Source organism: Lepidochelys kempii, chromosome 11 (assembly GCF_965140265.1).
Source record: "Lepidochelys kempii isolate rLepKem1 chromosome 11, rLepKem1.hap2, whole genome shotgun sequence".
NCBI classification, from domain to species: Eukaryota; Metazoa; Chordata; order Testudines; family Cheloniidae; genus Lepidochelys; species Lepidochelys kempii.
In genome coordinates, this window is record NC_133266.1 from 10,061,197 (window position 1) to 10,079,378 (window position 18,182).

An 18,182-nucleotide genomic window follows, 5' to 3' on the forward strand; every position below is an offset into this window, starting at 1 on the left:
TATCCCACTCTCCCCATTCATCTTTGTCAGGTTCCCTGCTCAGCCCTATCCCCATCAGCACCTCTTCCCAGCTCTTCTTTCTCCCCCTCGCCATTCCCTTTTCTCTCTAGGGGTCATATGAGGATTCTGACGTACCTTTGTGTGTTTGTTGTTTTTCCTTTGGTTGGGTTTCATTTTTGGATGGCTGTGGTTTGGAGCTAAACCATATATTAAGATTTCTTTGTTCACATAAATATATAATACTACTGCTACCTACCTATTATTTAGTGCTTTTCATTCTTAGATCTCATTATAACTTACCCATTTCCATTTGTGCTCAGAGTTGTCTGTCAAGATTGCTTGAATGAGGAAATACCTTAAAAATGAAATGAATGGTATTTTAAATATATAATTGAAGCAAATGCACAGCAGAAGTCATTCACTACAAAGGATGTTTAAAAACGGTCTCAACAATACCTTTAAAAATAAGGGGATTTAGGGAATTTCCCACCCCAAATCTCAAGACCTGTAGGTAACGATATAGAGAAGGTTTAGTTTTTCTAACGTGTCCAATTGAAGTATTGGGTTAGTCTTTGAGACCGTTCTAGTATCAGTGTGAGGCTTGCATAATAAAAGTTCCTGCTGGATGTTAGGAATCAAATAGGAAAATGTTATTACAAATTGGAGAATATGGGGCAGGCGCAGTGCCTTGAAAAACTTTAAATTCATTTTTTAAAATGGACTAGCTGTCAATTTTGTGGTATCTTTTTAACCAACCTTTTGAGGAAATTTAAGATAATTCCTGAAGTTGTGAATTTAGATTATAACCTTTTTGAGGATTATTTTCTTACCTGTATTTATAGTAGTACACTTAGTGTGCAAAAAGTCTAATATCTACAGACAGTTTGTGCAAGGCCTGTTAGGAGCATGAGCACTTCCACTGAAGTGAATTGAGGTTACTCATGGATAAAGAAAAGGAGTACTTGTGGCACCTTAGAGACTAACCAATTTATTTGAGCATGAGCTTTCGTGAGCTACAGCTCACTTCATCGGATGCTCACGAAAGCTCATGCTCAAATAAATTGGTTAGTCTCTAAGGTGCCACAAGTACTCCTTTTCTTTTTGCGAATACAGACTAACACGGCTGTTACTCTGAAACCTGTCATGGATAAAGTTGAGCTGATGTATGTTTGCTGGATTGGGGCTTTTGTCTCAATTTATTTCATGTATTTATTCTCAGGATTAACTGCTTACTTATCTGGAGGAAAGGGAAAACAATAACAAAGTAATTTGAAAATATGTACACATTGTAAAGCACTGTAATTGTTTTCATTAGATCTGGAGACGTATTTGGCGGAGAAAAAACTATTTTAGTAGCAATTAGTCCTATATTGCCATAGTCCCTCTCCCAAACAATTTACAGTCTTAAATTATAAATAGTTTCTCTAGACCTGTGGTTCTCAAACCTTTGTACTGGTGACCTCTTTCACATACCAAGCCTCTGAGTGCGACCCCCCCCTTATAAATTAAAAACTTTTTATATATTCAACACCATTATAAATGTTGACTGCAAAGCGGGTTTTGGGATGGAGGTGACCCCTCATGTAATAACCTTATGACCCCTTGAGGGATCCTGACCCCCCAGTTTGAGAACCCCTGCTCTAGACTATTGTTTCATTGTTGGTATAATAATGTTAATATTTCTATAATTAAAACGTGTTGAAATCCTGTTGGCTATTTTCCCTTCTACAAGCAAAGAACACTATTGTGTTTCCAAATGCAATAAAGTCCTGTTGAACTTGTGTGCAGAGAGCTTGGACAGACAGCATCAGCACGTGCAATCCAGAATGTGTCTAACTGAGAATGGAGTGAACAGTGCGTCTTATTTGTTATAGTCTTCCACCTCACAAGCATTGAGGCACTGAAAAACACAAATTGCTGCACACAATTAAAATATGTTACTGTTTCAGAACATGCTGCAGCAGCAGCAAAAACATCTGGGGTGGCCAACCTGTGGCTCCGGAGCCACATGTGGCTCTTCAGAAGTTAACATGTGGCTCCTTGTATAGGCACCAACTCCGGGGCTGGAGCTACAGTCTCCAACTTTCCAATTGCTAGAGGGTGCTCAATGCTCAACCCCTAGCTCTGCCACAGAGTCTGCCCCCACTCCACCCCTTCCTACCCCCTCCCCTGAGCCTGCCATGCCCTCCTCCCCCTCAGAACCTCCTGCACACCACAAAACAGGTGATCGGGAGGTGTGGGGAGGGAGGGAGAGGCACTGACTGGTGGGCCTGCTGGTGGGTGGGAGGCTCTTGCAGGGAGGGAACTGATGGCAGGGGGGCACTGCTGATGTATTACTGTGGCTCTTTGGAAAGGTACATTGGTAAATTCTGGCTCCTTCTCAGTCTGGCCACCCCGGATCTACTAGCTTATGTGAATTGGAAATGGAAGGAGAAGACACAGCAAGTTTATTTTTGAACATAATGCAGGCCTATCCCTTTTAATTTTCCTGACATTTTCAAATCAAATCCTATCCTGGACCTCGGCAGTCATCAAGTCGAATGTGATGGTGTTTCACCTGACAATTAGCATTTCATCTATATCCTTTTTTATTAAAGTTCATGAACTGGAGAATTTTTCTTGAATGTTAAATGCACTACTATTGTGGTCCTGACCTACAAACCTGAATATTAACACATTTTTGTTCATGGTGAGAGGCATCAGGAGTAGCATCACATATGATAGGATAATAGATGGCTTTTTCTTTTGCTGCAAGAATGGCCTTTTGCCCTCTTTTACCACATAATTCAATAAACTCATTCTGACTCTCTCATGAGAGGTAATGTACCTGTCCTTGATTTGTTCTACCCTCTATCTGCTTCTGTTTGACTCTAGCCAAATGGCCCTGAGTTATGTTGTCATGATGATCTAGTAACTCAAGAGTTCCATGAAAGTTACCATTGTATGGATCATCAATCAGATTATCTCCTTGAAATGCTATACCTTTTCAAGCAAGATGTAAGATAGCATCCAACATTTTTTCCAGTATTGCTGTCCGTCTTGCAGCTTTGTTAATATTTGTTTTTGTTTCTCACTATGTGTTTCCTATCCACATCATAACGCCTACTCTGATTCCTTCCACTGGCAGTAGTGGGTTTTATGGTCTCTGCTCTTTTCATGTTCAGGAAGTTTTTGATGTAGGTTGAGACATTTTTTCATAGCTTGAGAATACTCTTCACTTTTTGCCAGTGTACTGCACTGTTTGTTTGTCCTCCCCTTCTGAAAATAGCCAACATGGGAAGCAGTACAGTGCTTGGTTGGTAGCCCTTCAAACATGCCAATCTCTTATAATCTTTTCTCTATTGTTGGAAGTCTTACATTTGAGAAAAAATTCAGGAAAATTATGGCCATCAACATCTTTTTGGCACAGACTTCACCAGTGTCTGCATTTCTTTTAAATTCAATACACCAGATAGAACAATTTTTGGATGAACAGAATCTGTAAGTTGTTTAGGCCACAATCATGAATCAGGTAAACAAAAACATGAATCAGTAAACAGAAGCAGGAGAGATTAGTGCTGCACTTGCAAATCTTCCTCTGAGCTTGGTGGTGTTACTTGAAAGTCATTAAACTGGAATCATATGATTCATCTGCCTCCTTTCATTCATCAGTTTCCACAGTCTCTCTATTGAAATTACCTTCACCTTGCTGTGTGTGTTCATCCAGTTCCTCAGTTTGTGCATTGCTTGAGTCAGACTGTTGAGAGGTCTTCTCTGTTTGGAAAAATTGGAGGATTTACTGTTGTCCATTAGCCAGAAACTTGAGGAGTTTAAAGAAAAGAAGCTATCTGTTTTGTATTACCAGCAAGACATGGCAGTGTGGCACATATATGAATAATACACCAGTGACAAATGCCCTCTAGGCACCCTGGAGGTACTGTACCCTGTCCCTGTGATGTTGTCTCAACCCTTCTAGACACCCCGGAGGACCAGCTCACTGTTCCTTGTCTCGGTTGTTAACTCTCGGACCTTCTAAACTGTAAAGTTTTGGGGCTCAACCAGACCAGTAAAGGGTTCTGTTACCTCCTGCCTTGTAACTTCGGGTGCTTTAATGCTATGCTGCTATGGTTTAAAGCCCTGATACCAGTTGCCAGCCTACGAGCATAAAGGTCTCACCCTGGCTTCTGTCAGCCTAGTTACTCCTTGCAGGGTGACCACAAGAGCGCTTCTGGTTCCGAGTCTCCCCAAATCTTTCTATCTTGAGATCTTAACTACCAGAAACTTGAACTTTTCCCCTCTGGTTCGTTACCTCTGAAGGAATGAAACCTGCCCCTGTTATCAGTACGCTTTGGGATACACACTCCATTCAGTGTGCGCACCAGAGACCTGCTTGGGGTAAGGATAAATAAAATTATTTAATAGAATAATCAAAGATGAAGTAGTAAGTAAAATCAAACACAAGTTACACAGAAAATAAACATAAAGATGCAACTTCAGGCTTTGCACTTTTATATTGTTGCCTCTGACCAGTTTCCCAGCATGTGCTCTGCTGTCAGTGCCTGGATGCTAGTCCTCAGTTTCTGGATGTCCTTCACTTAAAACCCCTTCTCCTTTTAAGGGTTTGCAGTTTTTCTTTTTCTCAGACTATGGTGATTTTCATGGTGGGGGAAATTCTTTTCTCTTAAGCCCTGTTTACACTGGCAAGTTTCTGCACATTAAAGCAGCTTTCTGCGCTGTAACTCCCGAGGTGTACACACTGCCAAGCCACGTAGTGTGCAGAAACTACTCAATTGTAGTGCTGTAAAAAAACCACCCCAACAAGAGGTGTACAGCTTTCTACGCTGGGGCTCCAGAGCTGTGGTGCCAATGTAGACACCATGGTCGAATACAGCGCTGTGATTGGCCTCTGGGAAGTGACCCACAATACCTGTTCTCACCTCTCCGGTCATCAATTTGAACTCTGCTGCCCTGCCCTCAGGTGACCAACCGTCATCTCCACCCCTTAAATTCCTTTGGAATTTTGAAGTCCCCTTCCTGTTTGCTCAGTGACACGTGCAGTGGTCTCAGCGCATCTTTCCAGGTGGCCAATGCCTGCTCCACTCATCAGGCGATCACCCGCTTGGAGCAATGCTGAGCTGCTGGACCTCATCAGCAATTGGGCAGAGGAGGCTGTCCAGTCCTAGCTGCGCTCCAGCTGTAGGAATTATGATACCTATGGACAGATTTCACAATGCATGACAGAAAGGGGCCATGGCCGGGACACACTGCAGTGTGGGATCAAAGTGAAGGAGCTGTGGAACGCCTACCACAATGTGCAGAAGGGTGCTGTGCCCACGAGCTGCGGGTTCTTCAAAGAGCTAGACGTGATACTTGGTGGCAACCCCACCTCCACCGCAAAGACCACTGTGGATATTTCAGTGGCTCATGCGCCAGTCTAAAGTGGACCGAGCCAGGAGGAGACAATCTGGGAGGGGCACCCAGAGGCAGATGATGACTTGGAGGTCAGAGATGCATGCAGCCAGGAGCTCTTTTCTACCCCGGAGGAGGTTAGCCAGTCACAGCTGTCAGATGTTGCCAAGCACAAACAGGAGAAGAGGCCCCGGTAAGTGGATTTGATTTTGGGAATCGCTTTGGGAAGTGAGTTGTTGGGTGCAGCAGGGTTGCAGAAAACAGGTTTGTCTCTCACTGCATTCCTAATCTGAGCGGTGGAACAGGCTGTTGATTGACTTCCTCACTTCAGGGGATCTCCCTCAGAGATCTCCCGGAAACTCTCATGGAGATACTGGGCAATCCACTGCTGCAGGTTCTTCAGCAGAACTGCTTTGTTTCTTGCCCCATTAACAGTAACTTTCCTGCTCCACTGTGCTGTCACAGAAGGGGGACAACATTGCTGCCTACAGGCGAGCCACATAGAGGCCAGGGCGGAAGTTGCAGTCTTGGAGAAGACCCTCCCTTGATTCACTGCTCACCCTCAGCAGCGAGATATCTTCCATAATGATCACCTCCTATGGAAAGTGTGGGGACAGGAATGATTATCAGCACCCCCCCTCCCATAGTGGTAGCTCTCCCCAAGAGCCACGTGTCCAGTGTACAGCAGGGTCCGGGAAGAGTGATTTACCCTGCCCCTGCAGCTACTCACCATTTTGGGGGGCTTGTGGCTCATGTGTGTTTGCCTGGGGTCAGCCAGTTAGTGACAGGTGTGTGAGTACTGGCTGTGTTTTAAATCACTGAATCAGTGTTGTCTGAGAACAATACTACTCCTGTAAAATATTGTGTTTAAACTTCACAGAGATGACCTTGGGGGCCCAGCCTCCCTCTTTGTTATCAGCGGCTGAACGGCTGTGCAGAATTAGAAAGCGTCCCAGAAGAACTAAGGAGGACTTTCTGCGTGATGTTATGATGCACTCTGCCACTGAGAAACAGGAATGGAAGGAGTGGCAGAACAGCTAGAAGAGGGACCGAAAGGAGAACATGGCACACCAGAATGAAGCCACGTAGCGGCTCTTAAAGGTTATGGAGCGCCAAGCAGACACACTCCAGGCAATACTAGCTCTGCAAACTGAGCAGCTCTGCACCTGTCCTCCCCTTCAGCCGCTGTCACAAAACTCTTTCCCATGCTCCCCACAGACACCGCTAACACACGGTTATCAGCCTCCTGGCTCCAGTCTATACCCGCGGCATTCTACTCCTCCCCCCTCACCGTCCAGCACTGCGGACTCCCACTACCCACTTCACTCAACACCCATCCCTCTGCAGTTTGGCCCTGCTGAAACACAAAACCTGCTGCATTGTACTCTGAAGGAGAAGGCTGGACATACACAAATCTTTAGCTGTCCCAGAACCCCTCCTCCCATCCCCCTCACCGCTGGTTTTTTTTGGTTTGACTCTCTTAGCTGGTTGTTCTTTAATAAAAGAATTGTGTTGGTTTGAACGCAATCTTTATTCTATTAATTGAAAGCAAAAAGAGTCCTGCAATTATGTTTAAACCCACATATTGCATCGTCTGCACCAATCACCTCCTAGCATTACAAGCACTGCACTCCCGAGCATAGCAACAAATATTAGTCACTTTCAACTTCAAATTGCTGCCTCAAGGCATCCCTGATACTTATGGCCCCATGCTGTGCCCCTCTAATAGCTCTGGTCTCTGGCGAAACTTCCACCTTGTGGTGCCCCCCCCCCCCCCCCGGCCTCTCCTGCACATTGGTTCATTGAGCAGCAGCTCGGCAGGGAGGAGCCGCCTTCCGGAGGCATCGGAGAGCCAGAGCGTCCCGCTTGCGGTGACTGCAAGCCCCAGCCATGGAGGAGCCGGTGCGGCGCAGGGGGGCAGCAGCCCTACAAAGGCAGCGGTGCCGCTAAGGGGGAGCAGCCACGCCTCCCGCCCCTCCTGCCCAGGCTGCGGCCCGGCGCCCCCCTGCCCTCCCCCCGGGGCTCCTGCAGGCTGCAGTGGATGCTTGTGGGCGCTGGCCCCCATGTGCCCCCACGGCTCCCTGCTCGCCTAGGGTTACCATATTTCAACAGTAGGAGAGCCCCGCCCTAGCCCTGCCCCATCCACTCCCCACCCCCTGACTGCCCCCCTCAGAACTCCCAACCCTCCCCCCGCCCTCGGCTCCTTGTCCGTTGACTTGTCCCTTGTCCCACACTACAAGAAGGATGTGGAAAAATTGGGGAGAGTCCAGCGGAGGGCAACCAAAATGATTAGGGGACTGGAACACATGAGTTATGAGGAGAGGCTGAGGGAACTGGGGACGTTTAGTCTACGGAAGAGAAGAATGAGGGGGGATTTGATAGCTGCTTTCAACTACCTGAAAGGGGGTTCCAAAGAGGATGGCTCTAGACTGTTCTCAGTGGTAGCAGATGACAGAACAAGGAGTAATGGTCTCAAGTTGCAGTGCGGGAGATTTAGGTTGGATATTAGGAAAAACTTTTTCACTAGGAGGGTGGTGAAACACTGAAATGCGTTACCTAGGGAGGTGGTGGAATCTCCTTCCTTAGAAGTTTTTAAGGTCAGGCTTGACAAAGCCCTGGCTGGGATGATTTAATTGGGGATCGGTCCTGCTTTGAGCTGGGGGTTGGACTAGACGACCTCCTGAGGTCCCTTCCAACCCTGATATTCTATGATTCTATGACTGCTACCTCCTGGGACCCCTGCCCCTAACTGCCCCCCAGAACCTCACCCCCTACCTATGCCTCCCTGTCCCCTGACTGCCCCCTCCTGAGACACCCCCCACACCCTAACTGTTCCCTTAGAACCCTACCCCTACCAGTCCCCTGACTGCCCCAACCCTTATCCACAGACCCCCAGGACTTCCACACCTCATCCAACCACTCCCCGCTCCCTGACAGGACCCCCAGAACTCCTGACCCATCTAACCTCCCTTGCTCCCTGTCCCCTGAATGCTCCGATTCCTCTCCACACCTCCGCTCCCTGACAGCCCCCCCCCCCCCGAACTCCTGATCCATCCAACCCTCCCCCTGCTCCCTGACTGCCCCCTGAAACTCTCCTTATCATGCCCATGCCTGTCAGACGCTGGCTCCATGTGGAGGCAAAACATGCTGCCGGGCTGCCGCATGCACAGCCCTTCCCCCGAAGAGTGCTGAGGCAGTCAGAGGAGCGGCGTCGGCATCTCACATGTGCGGGAGCTGCAGAGCCTGACTACAGTGAGGGGGGAGCTGGGGGACGCACAGGGGCCGCTGCTTGCATGCATCTGCTGCAGCCTGCAGGAGCTCCCAGAGGGGGGGGGGGGCGCTGGGCCGCAGCCTGGGCAGGAGGGGCGAGGGACATGGCTGCTCCCTGCTAGCAGCACCGCCGACTTTGCAGGGCTGCTGCCCCCTTGTGCCGCGCTGACTCCTCCATGGCTGGGGCTTGCCGCCCCCACAAGCCAATGCTCTGGCTCTCTGGTGCCTCTAGAAGGCAGCTACTTCCTGCCGAGCCAGGGCACCGCTTTTTGGCGCCCCGACTACTTGACGCCCTAGGCGACCGCCTAGTTCACCTCATGGTTGCACCGGCCCTGCAGCCATGCCTATGCCATTTTTATTCTCTCCCCCGTCACCTCCCCAGTCTCCTGGATCCTGTGGAGAGCTCTAGTCGGAGTTCACATAGGTGATGGGATTAGAGGCTGGGTGAGCTGGGGGTGTGAAGAGTGGACAGGCTTCAGAAGATGTGTATTATGCCATATTTGGCTTCACAGAGAATCCCCAGCATATAGGCTGTGCTGTCTAGTCTGTGCAGCTTCCCAAAGAGTTAGAGAGCAGCTGCTGCCAGGGATGGGCTTATGGCAGGGGTTCTCAAACTTTATTGCACCGCAACCCCCTTCTGACAACAGAAATTACTTCATGACCCCAGAATGGGGGAACTGAAGCCTGAGCCCACCCAAGCCCCACCGCTCCGGGCAGAGGGGGCCAAAGCCCAAGCCCCACCGCTCTGGGCAGGAGGGCCAAAGCTGAAGCTCAGGGCTTTAGCCCCAGGCAGCAGGCCTGCAACCTGAGTCCTGCCTCCCATGGCTGAAGTCCTTGGACTTTGACTTTGGCCCTGGGCAGTGGGGCTCAGGCTTCAGCTTAGGGGTCCTGACCCACAGTTTGAGAGCCGCTGGTTTATAGTATGGCTCCTGTGGAGCCAGATTGTCTGCTAGTGTCAGAGCCAGTATGGGAGTACAGGGCCTAACCTCCTGCAGATCCCCAGGGTTTTCCTACGTTTGAGGGCAGGTCCCACAGCCTTTTTCCTAATGGTGTTTGTGGTAAACCCTGCCCCCGATAGGACAATGTGGAGAATTTCCACAAGGGACTCCTCATGGAGATTCTCACCTTGCCTGGAAAAAATCTCCCACTCCCACAAATAGTGGGATGATGTGGGTCCCACAAGGGCTGATATGCTCCACTAGGGTCCTTTCATCCCTAATGTATGTGATTTGGGGATAGGGGGGAGTTGTGGAGATAGTGATGTGCGGTGTCATAGCAGAACTGTGTCCAGTTGGCATTCTCTTGGGGCATGTGAGCTGACAGATAAGTTTTGTTTGTTGTGCAGCATATTGTGTAAGTAAGTGAAATGTAATGCTTTTGTTGTCAGCTCATGGTTAAGAAAATATAGTATGTAATATCTTTTAGTTAGTACTTGTTTTCAGGAAAATAAACCCTAAAATATTATATGATCTGGGCAAACAAGTAAAAGAGTGAGTCAAGGGAGATTTTTATGGTTGAAAATCTTTCTTCTGTGTTGAGAGTGAGGTTTTCCTGACCTAATGTAATTTGACCACACACTTATTCTTCTAAAGCTACAGTTGTAGGAGTTTATTTGAGAGGAATGAGGGTTTGATTTTCACAAATATAAGGCTAGACTCATACATTTCAAAAATTCTTGTAAGTAGAGTCCTGGTTAAAAGGGAAATTGAAGAATTTATGAAACATAAATGGAGCAGTCTCTTCAGTTACTGTGCTTTTGGTCAGGTCCAGTAAGATGTGGCAGTTCTCAGGGTACCCGGGACAGTAAGTCACCTTGTTATCCCCTCCCTTTGGTGAAAAGGAGTCTGTCTTGTAGTAGCGGGATATCAACTCCCTTACACCTGCAGCCATCAAGCAGTCTCCTCTGGGCTTATGCCAGCCTTTTCTTCACGTTGCAGGTTAACAATAGGTGCACCCCAATCTCCAAATCCCTTTGAATTGTTTCCCTGTCATATCCAGCCCAAGACATTGGCTACTCACGAACTCCAGATCTTCTGCAAGGTGCATGGTACCTCAGTTTATCAGTTTTACTTTAAACCACTGCTATTGTAAACCACACAGCACTTGTGAGCATTTAAATAAACCTCCTTTTGTTTTATTATAAGAAAGAATAAAGATTTATGAAATGAGAGAAAGTGATGGAAACAACTGGTTAAACCAAATAATAAAACACAAATCTGAGTCTACCCTTACAAATAGTTACCTTTCCTATATAAAATAGGTTTTTTCCTCCAAAAGTTCAGTCTTTTGCCAAGCTGGCTGGTTTCACAAGAACTGGGACTCAAACGTTCATGAAAGCAGCCTTGCTTCTCCCTTTTCTGCATAATCATAGAATCATAGCAGTGGAAGGGACCTCGAGAGGTCATCTAGTCCAGTCCCCTGCACTCATGGTGGGACTAAGTATTATCTAGACCATCCCTAACAGCTGTTTGTATAACCTACTCATAAAAATCTCCAATGATGGAGATTCTACAACCTCCTTAGGCAATTTATGCCAGTGCTTAACCACCCTGACAGGAAGTTTTTCAAGCTAAACTGCCCTTGCTGCAATTTAAGCTCATTGCGTCTTGTCCTATCCTCAGCAGTTAAGAAGAACAATTTTTCTCCCTCCTTCTTGTAACAACCTTTTATGTACTTGAAAACTGTTATCATGTCCCCTCTCAAGGTTCTCTTTTCCAGGCTAAACAAACCCAGTTTTTTCAATCTTCCCATATAGGTCACGTTATTTAGACCTTTAATCATTTTTGTTGCTCTTCTCTGGACCTTCTCCAATTTGTCTGTATCTTTCCTGAAACGTGGTGCCCAGAACTGGATACAGTACTCCAGTTGAGGCCTAATCAGCACGGAATAGAGCGGAAGAATTACTTCTTGTGTCTTGCTTACAACACCCCTGCTAATTCATCCCAGAATGATGTTCGCTTTTTTTGCAACAGTGTTATATACTGTTGACTTATATTTAACTTGTGGTCCACTATGACCCCAGATCCCTTTCCGCAGTACTCCTTCCTAGGCAGTCATTTCCCATTTTGTATGTGTGCAACTGATGGTTCCTTCTTAAGTGGAGTACTTTGCATTTGTCCTTATTGAATTACTGAATACTGAAAACAGCCTTCTGTTTCTGTTCATAGCCAGGGCAAAGTTTTGTCCATTGTAATGTTTCTTTTTCACCTCCAACAGGTTTTGATTGATGGTGCCTCTGATAGTTTTCCTTTGATAGTTTGCGGAGGGAGCAAGGCTAGTCAGTGGAGCCTTGCATTACCTCGCCATCGGATTAGGGAGCAGTGACAACTCCCTCTTGCTTGAATGGTCCATCCTAGAGGCACAACACGTCCTGGTGATTAATTTCTAAAACATGTCCATAAAGCATACTTTCAGTATAAATACATTATTCCTTAAATATTACCTGTACATACATCTCACAATGATTGAATCTTGAGAAGTTACCAACTGTTTGTGGATACCTCACATGATATCCTTGTGGTGTCAGGTCTGAAAGAAGAGCTGTTTAAAAGGTACAGGGGACCCTTTGCCAAGATGTCTCTTGTCACAGGTATACCTGAAAGAAATATTGACAGTAAAGCACAGAGTTTTGAAAATAAGGGTGGTTGGGGGATGGGGAGAGAGTGTCAAATGCAACATTACAGGACTCAATTGAAATATCCTCAGATAATACATTAAGATCCTGATCCTGCTGTCATTAAAGTCAGTGGCAAAGCTCCCATTGACTTTAACAGGAACAGCAACAGGTTCTGGAGGATTTAATGAAGGCTAAATGTGAATTTAGTACGTTTTTTTTTAACCAAAAGCTGTCTTTTCAAAGCAAAAGCAGTATGAATTTGGTGAAAGGGCAAGTAAATTGATCCAGTTCAGTCGAAAAAGGCAAAAGAAACATGAAGAAATGTTTCTAGTTTAATTGAACAACAGGGCATTCACACTCTTCCTGTGGAAATAAGCAACTGAATTTTATGAATTATACAAACCTTTTAATGTCTTAAAAGATTACACTAATCTGAACATAACAAGTTTTGTGGAAGGGATTAATTTACCTAAATTAACAAATCTTGAAAGAGATGACATTGAGGGATCCTTTTCACGTGAAGAGATGAGAGAATCAATTAAATATAGGTAAATCCCTCTGGAGAAAGATAGCTTTGTAAAACCAAGCTGTCAGGCTGATTGTGATCAGAAGGCTCCAGTATAAAAATCTGTATTTTCAAAGGGTAAGGTAAAGGGCAAATTAGTTCCTCATTTAGTCCCGAGCAAAGATATATGCACGTGCTTGACTTTACATTCTGAGTAGTCTTGAAAATCCTGCTAAGCCTGTGCCTATGTGTTTGCAGGGTCATGGACTCAAATAATGAAATCGCTATCTTTGAGCACCAAAGTTAAGATCTACACCTAACATCACTAAGAGAAAGTCAGATCCCAACAAAATTGCATACTTCATATGGGAGAAATAAAGTACAGAAACTTAGTAGGTGACAACAACGAGGAGTCCTTGTGGCACCTTAGAGACTAACAAATTTATTTGGGCATAAGCTTTCAAGGGCTAAAACCCACTTCATCAGATGCATGGAGTGAAAAATACAGTAAGCAGTATAAATATTACAGCACATGAAAAGATGGGAGTTGCCTTACCCAGGTCAGTGCTAACGAGACCAATTCAGTTATAGTGGAAGTTGCCTATTCTCAACAGTTGACAAGAAGGGGTGAATATCAAGAGAGGGAAAATTACTTTTGTAGTGCTAACGAGGCCAATACAATCAAGGTGGATGTCGCCCATTTCCAACAGTTGACAAGAAGGGAGTATCAGCAGAGGGAAAATTACTTTTTGTAGTGACCCATCCACTCCCAGTCTTTATTCAGGCCTAATTTGATGGTGTCCAGTTTGCAAATTAATTCCAGATCTGCAGTTTCTCGAAGTCTGTTTTTGAAATTTTTTTGTTCAAAAATTGCAACTTTTTAAGTAGGTGACCTGAGCATTGGCATACTGAATATAAAGTGACTGCAACTCAGTTCTCCTTCTCTTCACCGTGTGTCCAAATAGGGAAAACATTCAACAGGGTGGAATGGGATTACTTATTACAAATATATAATGTGTGCCGCTTTGTTCTGGCAATATCAAAGTGAATACATTGGCTATGTGCAAAACCTAATGCATTGGAATTAAGTGATGGAATTGCATTTGAATCGTTCTTGAATCGTGCTAGACAGGCACAAACAGACTATCAACTTCTACCACTCCTGGTTACATTTGCTTTATATTTGCCGACGCATCCAGGAAACAAGACTTTTTTGACGGAGTTTAATATACATTTTTCTATGTAGATGACAGCTTATTAATACTAATAATTCAAAGTACATGCACGAGACATCTGATAGAATTAATAAGTAAAAATTGTTTCTCAAGACTTCCCAGTTGAAAAATAAATTAGTAAAAAAAATTAAACTACTTCCTTTGTCCTCTACTGCCCAAATACTTGACTGTCAGAATGGAACTTATGATGGGTACCAAAAGGGATCAAATATTTGGTTATATTGCTTAATGAAGGGTGAAAAACACAAGAGCCAGTAACAGTACTAATTCAAGCGTTGCATGCTTTTTTAATGAACTGGCTTGAACTAATAATAGTGGCATGCGGATGTACACAATCAAGAAAACTGCAGAACCTTGGTTGAATTACCCTTTTGATATGTTCCCATTAAGGTATTCCAGTGAGGTATTTTGAAATAGAATGATTGAAAATTGTATGTAGGGAGGGAAAGAAAACAAGAAATTAAGCTGGGTAGAGTAGATGTTCATAAAACCCTATGATTAATTTTGGGTCAGCACATAATAAGCACCATTATGTCATCCACAGACTTGCTACACGCACTTATACCACTCCTTCTACATATTAGCAAAATATTCCACATTCAAGTTGGGTAAGGTGGTGTTGAAAGACTGGCATTCTTACTGGGGCAGAATTGAGATTTTGGGATGTTCTCTGTTGTGTATGGTAGTTGTGCTACTAGTTAAGGGATAAGCTTTATGTTTTCATTTCCTTTTCTTTTAGGTTTTGTGTTAGTTACGTGTAGCATAACCTTAACTAATGTAGAATGCAGTGTTTCTTTGCTTATTAATTTCCTATGTTTTTAGCTGAATCTTCAATGTAACAAAACTCTTATGAAGAACAGGACCTCTGTTAAAGAACTCTGTGATGATGATGCTACTTTGTGAATGAGCTATTGCTTTGTCAGTGTTCCTACTCTTCATTAAACTGTTCAGTAGCAATTAACTAGCAGCTTCTTCATCTAAGATTTCTCAAACAATACAAAGCCCCTTGCCTAACAAACATCCATTCCCTATGCCACTGATTTGGGGTGCAGAGAACATTACTGAAAGCATACATCAAAAGGCAGGCTTACATTCCTCTCCTGAACTGTTCAAAAAGGCTTTCACATCTCAGCGTGGAAGTTGCTGCCATAGGACCCCATTTTCAATAAAAATGTTAATTTTTTCTTTCTATGAATTAACAAATAATTAACAAAATAATTACATAACTCCAGCGAACCTACCAAATTAGGTAATTTTATTTTGCCTTTCTATCGTTTATAACTATTAAGCTAGAGAGGTCCCCAAATTGAGGGTCAAAGTGACTTTTTTTTTTGGTGGGGGTAATTTTTAATTGATGAAAATTTGGAAACTAACTAGTTTTCTTGAAATCTCTCCACCATTTCAAGCTTTACTCAGTGATTGGAAAATTTAGGCTACATACTTTTTTCCTATTAAACAAGTTAAGTTCCCCCTTAAAGTGCAAAACAACACAACCTTAACCATAGCGTCTCAACAGCTCTATTATAATTAGTAGCAGTATTATTGATAGGTGTTTTATGGCTAAGTGCTGAGCACGTACATGGCTTTTTACAAATATTAACCACTTAATGATGAACTATAAACCTTGTCTTTTCAGTAACTGTTTCTTTACAGATTTATTTTTGCACATGAAAGTGAAGAAATGGCAGCTTACTTCCCCTTTCTACTCCCTGACAGGTTTCAGAGTAGCAGCCGTCTGTATCTGCAAAAAGAAAAAGAGTACTTGTGGCACCTTAGAGATAACAAATTTATTTGAGCATAAGCTTTCGTGAGCTACAGCTCACTTCATTGGAAGCTTATGCTCAAATAAATTTGTTAGTCTCTAAGGTGCCACAAGTACTCTTTTTCTTTCTACTCCGTGTGTCTTATTTCAGAATGTCTAGACGAGAAGAGGCTATGTTAACATTTTAAGCTCTCACTTTGTCACACAGTGTTCTTTATTTAGTGCTTTTTATATGCATGCTGTGGCTGTGACGGGTGAGAAAACCTGGATTTGTGCTGGAAATGGCCCAACTTGATGATCACTTTAGATAAGCTATTACCAGCAGGACAGTGGGGTGGGAGGAGGTATTGTTTCATGATCTCTGTGTGTACATAAAGTCTGCTGCAGTTTCCACGGTATGCATCCGATGAAGTGAGCTGTAGCTCACGAAAGCTCATGCTCAAATAAATTGGTTAGTCTCTAAGGTGCCACAAGTACTCCTTTTCTTTTTGCATAGTTAACTTGTAGCTAACGTTCCAGCTTCCTCAAAAAGCTGCAAATTAAGCATTCTAATGCATGTTCTGTAAACCAGAGAAGGACTTTTTTTTCCTGTTTGCGAAGTTTGAGGTTAATCTAACAACATCACAGAGGGATGAGAGTTTTGAAAGTAAGAGGTCTTCTGCTTTTGTAAAGTCTTCTGGTGTTTTTTTGAAATGTTATAGTTCAAATGCAGCTGGGCCAAGAAACTCCACATCTGTTTTATTGAGTTGCCTTCGACAACAACTAGCTCCTTGGAATATTTTGGGAATGTAGGGTTAATTTTTGATTTATTAGCCATGAAAATTTTTGAATCTTTGAAGATTTATCTGGCCCCATCAGAGCCTATGAACCTTAATGGTTAATTCTTCAGGTTACTTCTAATCTGAATCATTTACATAACAGTTCCTAGCCCATCTTATTGCAAAGATAAAATTGAAATTGTAAACCAAATGCCAAGGTTGAAAGCTTGCTACAGTAACTTTTCCTAGAAATCACAGGATTTACATGGTTTTTTCATTGACTGGACTCTAGCAGTCCTATTTTCCTCGCTCCGCAGGAGGGATACGTAGAGAGAGAATTTTCATACTTGCTTTTTTGTTCAGTGTCTCCACTGAAAGCACCACCAGGAGATAGTCAGTGTCTTCGCCAGTCGTTGAGCCAGAGCTGCTTCTAACTCCTCTTCCCTTGTAAGGTGGCATGGAAGTAGCTGTATTTCTCCAAATGCAGAATCTTCACCAACCCTGTTCTGTAATGTGGGAAGTGAACTTAGGGTAACAGCAGAGCATCTATCCCTGTGTCAGGTGGGAGTAAGAGAGGCACTCACCACAGTTACAGGGCTCTTGTGCAGAGGTATAATAGTGGAAACTTCTCACAGCAGTCAGGAGCCCTTGGAATGAGTGGGTGGGGAGACAGACAGTTACTTCTCTTGTCCCTCAGCAAAAGGGGTGTGAATCTTAAAATTTCAGATACCTACTAGCCAAAGGTTGGTCCCAGGGCTGGTAGCTGCAGCAAGGGCTCATGTTTTAGCTGGACTTTGCTACAGAGGATTCCTTCTCATGTCTTAAATTACCTCTGGGCTGGAAGATTTAGTCCTCCAACTAGTAGGTGTTTGGTTCATGTATTCAATTACTGTTTGTGTCTGTATATATACATTTGTGGTGTAAATGTCATCTCCCTCTTATAAATGAATAAACTGAGGCAAAGACAGGTTAAATGACTCACTCAAGGTCACATATTAAGTCAATGGAAGAACTGGGAATACAAACCAGAAATACTGATTGCAGAAAGAGAGAGATTTCTCTGTGTGTGTGTGTGTGTTCACTTTAAAAGTATGGGAAATACTCAGATACCACTGCTATATAAATTACAGTAGTGTCTTGGGGGCTTCAGCTGAGATCAGAGCTTCATTGTGCTACACACTGTACAAACCCATAGGTCTTGTCTTCACAGCAACAGTTAGCTCCAGTTAGTATGCTGGAGGTATTCCACTTGAGTTAGTGTAGCTCCAATGAGTGCAGAGTTAGTATGACCACATTTAACAATACTTAAGCTACACAAAGGCCTGGTCTACACTTAAAAATTAGGTGAACAAGAGCTACATTGGTCAGGGGTATGAAAAATCAACAGGGTGGATTTGATTTAAATCAAATTGATTTAAATCACTAGTCAGGAAGACTCGATTTAATCATGGATTTCTACATAAAAGTGCATTCTTGTTGGTTGTTATAATTTTATTACATAGTCTTCACAACCCAGAGATAGATGTAGGTTTATTTTTAGAAGGTACACACAATAAATTTTTAAGTGATTTATTCTGAAAACTTTTTGGATTAGTTTTACAGCTATATCAGAAAATGAATAATTGGTTGGTTATTTCATTTACCAAAG

At 43.9% G+C, this 18,182-nt stretch overlaps 1 protein-coding gene across 3 annotated transcripts in view; it reads left to right on the top strand.

Annotated features, from left to right (window-relative positions):
- The window catches only part of SLC49A4 (solute carrier family 49 member 4), a 192,901-nt gene that overhangs the window by 1,041 nt on the left and 173,678 nt on the right, over positions 1-18,182 (top strand). The gene's annotated exons all lie outside the window — the stretch shown is intronic.